General features: G+C 45.3%; 1 protein-coding gene and 1 long non-coding RNA gene across 4 annotated transcripts in view; one reads left to right on the top strand and one right to left on the bottom strand.

The window, feature by feature from the left end:
* ARHGEF25 (Rho guanine nucleotide exchange factor 25) overlaps positions 1-2,999 on the bottom strand; it is an 86,690-nt gene extending 83,691 nt beyond the window's left edge. For all 3 annotated transcript variants that reach the window (XM_060272162.2, XM_088662820.1, XM_088662826.1), the window contains exon 1: positions 2,859-2,999. The gene's annotated coding sequence lies outside the window, so the exon portion shown is untranslated. The remainder of the gene's footprint in view (positions 1-2,858) is intronic.
* Positions 3,000-3,248: 249 nt separating this feature from the next.
* Positions 3,249-9,299, top strand: LOC148686693 (uncharacterized). The gene is made up of 2 exons (XR_015948350.1): positions 3,249-3,464; positions 6,584-9,299. It is a non-coding gene; the product is annotated as an uncharacterized LOC148686693 (long non-coding RNA).
* The last annotated feature ends 3,100 nt before the right edge of the window (positions 9,300-12,399 follow it).

Raw genomic sequence — 12,399 nt, 5'->3', positions numbered from 1 at the left:
CCCACCTTTTCTGATCCAGTACACTATTTTATCCCAGCTTTCTCCAGCCAGGTGCCCTTGAGATGTTGTGGACATGCTTGTGAATAGACGACATGCAGGATCTCAGTTGTGGTAAGTGTGCTGCAGTAGGAGACATTTTACAACCACATCCGTTGCAAGGATCCTGCTTCCTAAGTAAGGGATCCATTAAAATTCTCCAGAGCTGCAACGCAGCACCAGCTTCAGCAGTGGCTATGTTCCAACTGTGGGGAAATTACAAATGCAGATAGCTTGCCCTGCAGAAGGAACAGCTACCTACAGTGTCAGATTTCAGCCAGAGGATTGGTGAGACCAGATTACTGCCTCTGTGCAAGAGCCTGATTGAGCTGCAGGAAAAGGGTTATGGCATGTGCATCACATGCACAGCTCCCTGGTGTCTTTTCACCCCAATGCATATCCTGCTTCTCCACAGTTAATTGGCCCATCTCATTGTCCTTCTAAGCAGGGTGTACCACCACCCAGCAACTTCATTCTGAATATGCCACCCTAAAGAGCTGAGATTGAGAGCACCTTCTAAGGTAGGAGTGGGCTGCATTCAGCCTTACGGGATCTCTAAACAGCTAAGGTAGGCATTCCCAAACTGTGGCCCTCCAGGTGTTTTGGCCTACAACTCCCATGATCCCTAGCTAACAGGACCAATGGTCAGGGGTGATGGGAATTGTAGTCCAAAACTTCGGAGGGCCAAAGTTTGGGGATGTTACAGGTAGGTAGCCGTGTTGGTCTGAGTCGAAGCAAAATAAAAAAAATCCTTCAGTAGCACCTTAAAGACCAACTAAGTTTATATTTTGGTATGAGCTTTCGTGTGCATGCACACTTCTTCAGATACAGGTTTACCACTCCCATCAGCCCATCTCCCATTCCCACCCACCCCCACCACCCTCTGTATATATATATAGGGTCTGACACTTCTGTTTCTAGTGTATCTGAAGAAGTGTGCATGCACACGAAAGCTCATACCAAAATATAAACTTAGTTGGTCTTTAAGGTGCTACTGAAGGAATTTTTTTATTTTACTAATACATTAAATATACAGTATTGAAATACCAGGTCTACATAGCTGAGCAAAGTTGAGTAGCCATTGATATCCTTCTCCTTCATAATTATGTATAAGCCTCTTTCAGAGACATTCAAATTGGTCCTTTCTGTTCTGGGATGACTACAATATACAGGTGAAATTCGGGAAATTAATATCGTCGAAAAGTGCATTTATTTCAGTAATGCAACTTAAAAGGTGAAACCAATATATGGGATAGATGCATGACATGCAAAGCAAGATATGTCAAGCCTTTATTTGTTGCAATTGTAATTATTTGTCATTAGGCGGGTCAATTATAAATGGAATGTAATTAATGAAATGTAATACCGACCTTTATTTTTGTGTATTATTGTAACTATTTATTTTATTACTGTGGAATTTCCAAAAGAAACATTTGTAAAAATTAAAAGAAAAAGAAAAAATAATAAGTTGCCATTACTGAAATAAATGCACTTTTCCATGATATTCTAATTTTTCGAGTTTCACCTGTAAATCTACTGATCTCTCCCCTCTCCTGTGCAAGGTCCCTTATGTCTGTCCTCTTTGCATACCTGGTGTTAAACCAGTTGAGTTTGCTTCTGCGGAGTGCATCTCATATAACATATCAAGTTATTGTTATTTGTAAGCTGCTTTGGTATTCATTTGAATGAAAAGCAGCACAGAAATATAATCAATCAATCAATCATTACTAGGAGCACAGGAAGATGCCTTATAATCATCCCCCCCCCCCGGGGCACCTAGTTCAGTAGACTGCTCACTGAAGGCTTCCTCTTGTCCTGTACGCAGAAAGCATGCATAGCTGCCAAGTTATCCCTTTTTTACAGGGATTTTCCCTTATGCTGAATAGGCTTTCTCGCGAGAAAAGTGAAAACTTGGCAACTATGAGCATGGGTCTGAGAGATTTTCTGCTTGTCTTGTGCTTCCTAGGCATAGGCTGAAGCAATTTTCCAATGGCTTGCTGCCTCTGGTTAAGAACTTAATTCGTTCCGGATGTCCATTCTTAACCTGAAACTGTTCTTAACCTGAAGCACCACTTTAGCTAATGGGGCCTCCTGCTGCTGCTGCGCCGCCAGAGCACAATTTCTGTTCTCATCCTGAAGCAAAGTTCTTAACCTGAGGTACTATTTCTGGGTTAGCGGAGTCTGTAACCTGAAGCGTTTGTAACCCGAGGTACAACTGTAAATCTTAGGATGCCTTTTCTGAGCATGTGTAGAGTGATTTTGCTTGGCCACTGAGTAACCATTGCCAACTCTTCCAAGCCAGGGGTGTGGAGGTGGTTTTCAAGAATGTAGGGTAATTAATGGTGGAGTTTTTGTGTTTTTCTTTGGAAGAATCATCCACTCTTATTTTCCCAAACGCATATGCAGTTCTGAATCCTGAAATGTTCTGAACAATTAGACATTTGCAGCAGTGGCTATACCATCTAAATATATTAAAGCAACAACTGCAAATGCACTCTCCTAAGACTACTTAACTGAAACTCCGGATTATAAGAAATGTCCGGAGGCAAGAACATTTATTTCACCCTCCAGGTGTGAAAACTGTGGTTAATATCTCAAAAGGGAGATGGAGTTCACATCTATGTTGGAATATTGCATTTCCACAAGGAAGCTCTCTTCTGTCTGTGGGAGCGGACTATGGTTACATAAGGGTGGGGGGAGTATTCTGGTAACGCACAGCTGCCTCTAATATTCCACAACCGTACATGACATTCGAGGGAGGGGGGAAAGCTTCTGCCTCTAAGGTACTTAATTTCTTTTTTCCTATCGACTGAAACCCTTACCTTCAAGTAGCTGAGGGCTGCCTTACTCGGAAGACAGTCTGCACGTGCACTGGAGCGCCCTCGCTTCTTTATTACCTGTCTACCTGGCCTGGAGCTGAGCTGGAAAGGTCCAAAAGGCCTCCCCCAGCCTCCTCAAACTGAACTCTGGCCGGCTCAAAGAGGAGCGGAGAGCCTTCGCGGAGGACCTTTCTTTGGCTTCGCGCTCTCGGCCTCCGCCCTGCGCCGCGCGGCCTGAGTGCGGGGGTGGGAGGCGCTGGCCCCCCGCTTGGCTCCCTCCGCTCTCCGGCCGCGCTCCGGCTCCATCCCGGTCCCCCGGCGCCGCGGCGGCGAAGCGGAATCCGAGAGCTGCGGTGGGAACGCGGCCAAGGCAGCTCCACCGCCCAGTCGGTGCGCGTCTCCAGACGGGACGGAGCTCATGGGCGTCTCAAGTTCCGCCCCAAAACGGGGCGGTGAAACCACGGGTCTGAAAGCAGCACTTCTTCCCGACGGCGGCTCAGGCTTTTGTAGCCGAGGAGACGATGAGAAAACCGGACACCAATAAAACACATACAGCTTGCACATCCATAATATGAGCCAACATCCATGATGTAAGAGAGAGGTTACCAGGTTGGTTATGGTTATTTTGTTTTTATTAATTTATATCCTGCCTTTTCCCCAGACAGAGACTCAAAGGAGCTTGCAGACAAAAATTAGGTAAAGGTAAAGGTACCCCTGACCATTGGGTCCAGTCGTGACCAACTCTGGGGTTGCGGCGCTCATCTCGCATTATTGGCCGAGGGAGCCAGCATACAGCTTCCAGGTCATGTGGCCAGCATGACTAAGCCGCTTCTGGCGAACTAGAGCAGCGCACGGAAACCGTTTACCTTCCCGTCGGAGCGGTACCTATTTATCTACTTGCACTGCATGCTTTTGAACATTAAGAAAAGCTAAAAACCTAGTGGGAAAACAACAGTTCAAAAACAGTTAAGACATTGATAGAATTAAAACTATGTAAATCTGTATGATCTATTAAACTATACCAATAATTACCACAAGGACAGCACAGCACCAGCCCTTTCATTAAAAGTAGTCGGTTCCCCAAAGCCTGTTGGAACAAGAAAGTCTTCAACGGCCAGTTGGAAGGACAAGAGGGAGCCAGTCTAGCTTCTCCAGGGAGGGGGTTCCAACATCTGGGAGCAGCCACCGAGAAGGCCCTCTCGTGTTCTCCTACCAAGGGTGCCAGTGAGGGTGGTGGAACGGAGAGAAGGGCCTCCTGCGAAGATCTCAAAACCTGGGCAGGTTCATATGAGGGAATACAGTCTTTCAGATAGCTTGGACCTAAGGACTTTATAAAGCCTAACCAGCACTTTGAATTGCGCCAGGAAACACACCAGTAGCAGTTGAGCTGTTGCAACAAGTTGTAGGCTCCCTTAATGTTCAAACTTTGACACGTCATGTCAGCTTTACAACAACCCAGTAAGGTTGGAGCGGATGAGGCTGAGAAGGTGGCTTGCTTAAGACTAGCGAGTGAGTTTATGTCCAAGGGAGGATTCGAACCAGGGACTTACTGATTCATTGCTCATAGCCTTTTAGCCACAATGTTACTTCAGCTCATGTGCTCTAGACTGAGCTTTCCAACTGTGTGCTGTGACACGTTAGTGTGTCAGCTACAGTGTGCAGGTGTGTCGCGCTCCTCCTGGGGCTAGAAAAGGGTTAGTTTAACTCTCCTGTTTTCTAGTACAGTAAAACTGAATTACTGTGTCGCAAAATGATGCATTTCTAAAAAGTTTTTAACCAACATGAAAAGTTTGGAAAGCTCTGCTCTAAGGGGAGAAAGTACCGGTATGATCTGGTAGATATCATCTTAAGGCCAAACCATGGTGTGGCATGGAGGCCTGGGCTCCTGGAGAGACAATTGTAGCTGATGTGCTCCTGCTGTTCAAGTGCTGCGGTAAGCTGTGTTTTGGCTTAGTGGGTCATTTAACCCCAAGCTCATTGGTTTACTTCTCTCCAAACAAAATCCACATTAGTGCAATACCTTTATTAGGCCAGTCAAAACATTGTAAAACAGTGTGCAAGCTTTCGAGGTCTCCAACACTCTGGTATCAGGCTAGATTGGGGGGGGGGGAGAAGAGGCTGTTGTCCAAGCCACAGGTGGAGACTGAGTCTGTATTAAGTCACAGTCTTACGATACCTTATTCAGTCCCCACAGAATGGGGAGGGGAAGTACCCTAATCAGTGTGCTCCATATTTCAGCCCCAACAACTCCAAAATGTTTCTTATTTTAGACTTTTCCCTCTGGCAGGCCTAACGCTAGTGGGATGCATTTCCTTGGCAAGATTTCCCCAGCAGCCATTAGGGAATTGAATGGGCTGTAGGCCACACTAGACATGATGTTTGTTATGTGGTTAGCTCTGGCGTGAAATGTTTATTTAAAGATGGGTGGGAGGAACCCTGATTTTTGCAATGGGAAGAAAACTTCCATTAAGAGGAGCCGTGCTAGGCCAGGCCAATGGCCCATCTGGTCCAGCGTCCTGTTTTCACAGTGACCAACTCTGCATGCCTGCACAAAGCCTGCAAAGCAGAACCTGAGCACAACAGCACACTCTCCTCCTGAGGTTTCCAGCAACATTCAGAAACTTTGCTCCCTCTGGCAATGCTGCCATATCTGTATATATAAGCAGGTAGCTTCCAAGAATATGGTTGTAGCCAATGCACTCTACTTAATCTCAAAAAGGAAATGAGAATAGCCATGCAGCTCCATTTGACTGTGCTGCTAGAAGAGTATATTTAGCATATTGCAGAATATTGAACATATTCCATGTTGTTGGCAAATCTGCCAAGTTTTTTGCTCCTGTAACACAGAATCCTCTAGATTACAATCTCCCATCCTTCTCTATATACATGCACAAATATATTCCAAACTGATGGCTGGGGTGTGGCTTGGATTGGGGGGATCAACCAAGGTTAGTTTTCTCTTTTTTGTTTTTGTTTTTTCTGTGTATGTGTGGTTTTTACATTTTTTTATAATTTAAATTTAAAAAACAACAACCAAATACAATCCCAGATAATAACCCCTTCCTTTTGTTTATTATTGTGTAGATGGTTTCTGTTTCCGTGTTCTTGAGCAGGAAAGCAAATGTACCAGTAGGTTTGATTAGAATGGAAGGTTTATTGCAATTTTCACAATAAAAAACCAAAACCATTGGATCCTGCCCACTTGCTTCAAATTGTACATTAGTTTTTCAGCTCACTCTCTGCTGCAAACCCCACACCTTCAGTGTGGGTTCAGGGTCATGGGTTTGAGCCACACGTTGGGCAGAAGATTTCTCCAATCCAGGGGGTTGGACTAGATGACCCTTGTGGCCCCTCCCAACTCTACAATTTTATGATTCTAACAGACACCACAGTGTATTGCTTTGCTTCAGACAAAACAGCTGACCCACATTTGTCCCATCAAAGTAGGGAAAGTCTCCTCATTTGGAACTTCTCAGGCTGCCTTCTCTCACCTCTCCTCTCTTCCGATTTGAAGAGAGCTTTGTGCCTCTCACCTCCAACTTGGTGATAATGGATTCTCTGGGTGGGGAGACCCACTTTCACTTTGCACATCTGAATGCTCTCAGGCAGGTCACCTGGTAGCATGAAAGAGACCAGGGCAGGAATGTATGGCAATCCAGCTTGCTTCTAACTTTGTTCTCTCCGTTTCTCTCTCTCTCTCTCTCCTGCTTTCTCTTTGGTTCATTCAGCTCTTGACTGACCATCTGGGAAGTGAGACTATCCAGGCAAGCAGCTGTGAGGTACAGCAAGCCAGGCAGTAGCAGGAGCAGGTGCTTCCCCAGACAGCTGGCTGGATGCTCTTCAAAAAGACAGCCCTGTCCCTGGCTTTCTGGAGAAAAGTGTGAGGGATGAGAGACCAAATCCAGCTTTCTTAAGAGGCTACGGACTATACAAAGTTTTCCCTGGAAGAAGGGGGGGGGAGTTTCCCAGGACATGTCTGCAAAGTCTCCAGTGCCTGCAAGTTCTCTGTTAATGTCCCTGGATCTCAGCTCATCAGCTCATCAGCACATCAAACAGGAATAGCTGCTCTGTGCCTAAACATGTATAGGGAGAAAGGGACATGGGGGAGACTAAGACACCCATCACAAATCTCCCTTTCGGGTGTGGGAAGGCTGAGTTCAAATCACTGTTCGGCCAGGAAGTTCACTGTGTTGCCTTGAGCAAGAGACACTCCCCTCTCAGACTAGTCTACCCTGTGTAGTTATTTTCAGTATAAAGTGAGTTAACCCCCATTCAGATTGCCTTGGCACAGATACCATAGCTGTGACTGTGACACCAGTGAGGAAGCAAAGCCCATTTTAAAAGTTGCAGCAGGCATGCTTTTTGTTTTTGTGAAGCTCTCCATTCAAGGGCTTCCCTATACTCCTCTTTGGGCATAAACATTTTTTTCTGTGGCACCTGCAACATCAGAGCACCAGGGATCCATGACCTGGAAGGAGGCCCACCGACATTGCGCTCACAGGCCACCTAACTTTGATCAAAGGGAGATAATGTGGGGAAAAGTCTTTGGGAGGAGGTCATGTGCCTTAAATCTGCTTTGAATGTATGGCATGTACACGGCCCGAGTGTGCATACATCAAATGAAGCTCCACAACGCACTAGAATTACCTTCCAGATTTAACAACAAAAAACACCCCAACATAGAATTGTTTTACAATTTTGGTAACAACTCAACAACTCACTCTTAGTGTGTGTCTTGTCCAGAGTACAGCCGGGTATGTGCCAAGCAGGACATTACAGTGGTGACCTCTCAGTTTGTTCCCAGCACTTGATGTTCAGTGTTATAACTGCTTCTGAATGTTTCACTGAAACCAAGGATCTTGTCAAGTCCAGCCCTCTGGCCTTAGCCTCACTTCCCAAGAGGAGACAGCAGAGTCTTTCACTCATCCCTCTGCATTTCCCCAGCACAGTCCCAATTATAGAGAATTTCTGTGGGCAGGGCCAGGTTAATTATGATCACTTTAAGGGCTACTCTGAAGTTATCTGGAGATTCCCACTGTGAGAACTACGCCTGCCTTCTTGCCTGTCCCAGGGATTGCTCCAAGGCTTTCTGTTGCTCAGAAACACATCTACTGTCCTGCCATCATAACACAGGAGAGTAGCAACCGGATTATAAAGCCTTTGAGGACAAGGGCATCTTTTCCAGTATGATGAGATTCCCCCTTCCTCTGCTGCAGGTCTTTAGCAATGAAGCAGAGTGGACCGGGGTTGGGGGGGGGGGGAGAATCAGCATTAGTAGATGCCTGCATAGTGAGGAAGCAGCATACAGTATATTATTAACTGCTTTCCCATGTCCCTTGCCTAACTCTGCCCCTGGAAGGATCTTGACCTGAATACATAGCTGAGGAGGACTGTTCCAGACTTCTGGAGCCAACCTGAGTTGTGCTCCAGAAGAGAAATTGCCAAATATGGGGAAAGCGCAAGGATCAACGCCTCCTCCAAAGGAGAGGAACTCGGCTGAGACCAAACCAGCTGCAGTCTGGGTGGGGTGGGGTGGAGACTGAAGGGAACTGGAGCATCCTCTCTTCTGAGAGGCCCCCGTGAGCCCCCCCAGGCAACGACAAAGCGGGCTGGGTGCCCATTTGTGTGCGCACCCTGTAACTGCCTTTCCAAAGTGCCACTCCGGATCAGCACTGCCCATGAGCCCCTGGCGCAAAGGGAGCAGGGATAAAAATAGATGAATCTGAAGGTTAAAAATAGCTGGCCTAACTAGGCACACAATTTGCAAGGCAATGGTGGCAGGGTGGGGGAGAGGTCTGGGAGCAGTGGGGGACATAAAGCGCTTGCACAGATCAAGGCCTGCAGGCATCAGGATTCAGGTATGGAGTAAGGAAGAGGACTGGAGAGTTTCTGCCTTCAGCAACAGCTGCTGCCCTTGGAAGTGCAAAAGCCAGGCTCCCATCCCAGTTTTGGGAGTGAAGCCTCACATGTGAAGAGAGGATTTGCTCTAATGTTTACCATGTGTTACAGTTTCTCAGTCCTTGGGACGTGCTGTGACTTTCATGTTGCTGCATCCAGTGGCATAGCACAGGGTGCCAGCATCCAGGGCCACATGGAGGGGGTGGGAGGGAGGCAGGGAATCAGACAGAGTAGGCAACTGCCTTACAGCGACTGAGAAAAAGAAGAGTCATTCCATTGTCTGGAGAGGTCACTTCCTGGTTTGCATGGAGAAGCCATTTTAAACGGAGACCAGCAACAGTAGCACGCAGATAGATAGATCTTTATTTCGGCTATAAGCCCACAGAAATAAAAATAGATCAAAAACATAAAACACACATCCACATTTCTGATACATAAAATGTAACTATAAAATGATTGCGCCCCCAATATGTGGCGGTGCAATCTTTAAATATCACATATGGATGCTGATAATAAATCAAATAATATGTTAAAATTCCAAAATCATGGAGCATTCCAGTTCGCCTTTTGTGTGAAAGAACCGAAATCAGAAATCTTGCTACCTGCAATGTTCTGTGCGGGTCATTGTTTTGAAGCACGTATGCTAAATGGGACTCAGATGGTTTATCCGCCATCTCCAAAATTATTGGATTTAGAATGTTGGTCCGAGCAACAATGTGCAGGGGGCAATTAAACATTATATGGTAAAGGGATTCTATTGATTTATTATTGCAAGCACATAAAACGGAAACTTGGCCTTTGGAGAACCTGTGGCTCAATATATTAGATGGAAGCACATTGAACCTTGCTTTGGTGAATGCAAATCTATGTGACGCAACAGAAAGGGAGGACAGATATGATGGAATCTGAGGCATAGGAGAAATGCCATGGTTCAATGGAGAACAAGTTCCTCCACCCATCATAAGGTTATATTGTAGATCAGGCATGTCAAACCTGCGGCCCTCCAGATGTTTTGGACTACAAATCCCATCTTCCCCAACCACTGGTCCTGCTAGCTAGGGATCATGGGAGTTGTAGGCCAAAACATCTGGAGAGCCGCAGGTTTGACATGCCTGTTGTAGATCAACATCATCCAGTCTTTCTTTGATGACTCTTTTGGCTGAGGCGAGCTCTTGGTTCAACATATCAGACGGAGATATTCCATAAGACAAAAGTTTAGCATGGCTTTTTTTTTACCATGGGCTGGTAAATTCGTCTCGCCATAGGCATTGAATAAGATAATAGCTGGGTAGTTGATGCCAAAGGGTCAGCCAGTAGTTAAAGAGTCACCTCCATAGAGAAATTTCTAATGAAGGGACCTTGAATTCTAGACGTATAGATGAGTTGCTAATGCACAGGGGTAGTTTTAAGAGGCATCACAGAAATTGATTTTGCAGCGTCATCAAGGGCGTGAGGTTTACTAAGGTGCCCCATAACGGGACGGCATAGGCCATTGTTGCAACCACTTTTACATTGAATACCTTTAAGGCCGATGGAATATGTAAGGCCCCATCAGAGAAGAAAAAACGCAATAATGCATGTGAAAGGGCTTTGGCCTTATTTTGTAGGAATTCAATATGTGCTTTCCATCCCATATTATATTGGAAGTAAATTCCCAGATATTGGAATTTAAGGACTTGTTCAATTGGTTTCCCATCAAGCTCCCACTTATACAGTTTCCGACTTCTGGAAAAAATTAATACTTTAGATTTAGAATGATTTATGGTAAGCAAATTTGTTTGACAATATAAAGCAAGGATCTTGAGAGCCTTCCTTAAGCCGATTCTCGAATAAGAGAAGATCATCGCGTCATCGGCATATAACAATAAAGGACAGCGGTAATCTGCAAGCCGGGGAGCATGGATAGATATTTGGAACTCAGCTAGAGGGGTTCTCATACCACTAATGAACAGATTAAAGAGGTAAGGGGCTAAGATGCACCCTTGGCGGACTCCTTTGTTTATTAATACAGAGTTTGTAAGATCGCCAGCAGGTGTTAGTCTTACCCTGGCAGCCGACCCCTCGTGTAATTGGACCATTAGCCACACAACCTTCTATCAATGCCCCATTGTGCAAGTTTTTCCCATAATAGCTCTCTGGGGATGCTATCAAAAGCTACCTTCAGATCTATGAAGGCAGCACAAAGTTGACCACGACCAGATGGCAAATATTTCTGAGCGAGATGATAAAGGATTACTGCGTGTTCGGTGGTAGAGCGATTTGGTCTGAAACCAGCTTGTTCATGACCAATCAGTTTGGTGTCGTCAGCCCATTGGGTCAGTCTGGATAACAAAAAACATGCATCAGTTTTCCCAATGATCGACAATAAACTAATATTTTGATAATTCCCAGGGTCATCTGGGGAGCATTTTTAAAGATTGGGATTATAATGGCACCCTTCCACGTTCTGGGTACAAAACCGGTGGCATTAATTGCGTCAAAGGTTTTCGCTAGGATTTTGGCCCACCATACGGGATGTAGCTTAATGGCCTCCACCGGGACCAAATCGGGCCCGGGGGCTTTGCCCGTTTTCAACTGGGATATTAAATCTATAATTTCTTCAAGGTCGGTGTTTGGCCAAATAGGCAGAAGACTAAATAAATATTCCAAATGAAGAGTAAGGGTTTCTGTCAGGAAGAAATATTTCCTCAGGAATTGTTCCCATACTGGGGCGGGAATAACCGTCAAAGATTACTTCCTTGATCTTCTGTTAATCAGGTTCCAAAATTCATGAGAGCTATGTGACTTAGAGGCAGCAATCAAGGCCTGCCAACAGCTTAGCTGCCACTCCCATTTGGCCGTTTTCTGGGCCTGCTTGTATGCAATTTTGGCCTGTAAGTAGTTTGGAGGGAGTACAAAGGCGCCAGAAGATTTATATTTGTTATATATAGTACTGTACAGAGATGGAGTCTAGCTTGTTTGCATTGGGAATTAAACCAGGGTGCGCCAAACTTAAACTGATCACGGTTAACTGAATGGGCAGGTAACGTAAAAAAGACGGTTAAATCCACAGAAAACTGAGAGAATAAATTCAGGGTCTTACTAAAATCAATCGACTCGGCCTCTGAAGCGATTTGGGATTCAAGTATCTTTTTTTGGAAAAATTCCAAATACTTTTGGGCCTGGACCACAGACCATTTAATCCCTCTTACTTGTGAATTTACATGTGAATTGGGTGTGTGCAATCAGCTGACTGCCAATCCAGGGCAAGTTTGGCAACTAGGGGTAAATGGTCACTAGATTGCGCGTTTTCTATTTTAAAATAAAAGAAACACTTGCAAAGGTCCTTTGAGACTAAAAATAATCTAGGACACTATTTGATGATATGCCCAGGTGGGTGAATTCACCGGGGATGTCAGGTGGACAGATGTCGTTCAAAATAGTTAAATTCAAGTGGATAGCCATTTGATAAGACCCAGGTGGCGCTGTGGTTAAACCACTGAGCCTAGGGCGAGACTGGAGTTTGTAATGTCTTTAGTTCAAGATTTTCTACTTTCAAGAGGAGGTTAGATACTTGGAGGGATATCTTGTCCATCCTATTAAAAATGCAGTGGAGGGTCCGGATTACCTGATGCAGCTGTTCACATCTAGGGCATTCCACCATATC

This window comes from Zootoca vivipara, chromosome 2 (assembly GCF_965207765.1).
Source record: "Zootoca vivipara chromosome 2, rZooViv2.hap1.1, whole genome shotgun sequence".
In the NCBI taxonomy this organism is placed as follows: Eukaryota; Metazoa; Chordata; class Lepidosauria; order Squamata; family Lacertidae; genus Zootoca; species Zootoca vivipara.
The sequence above is the reverse complement of the archived record's forward strand: the minus strand, read 5'-3'. Positions and strand labels throughout refer to the sequence as shown.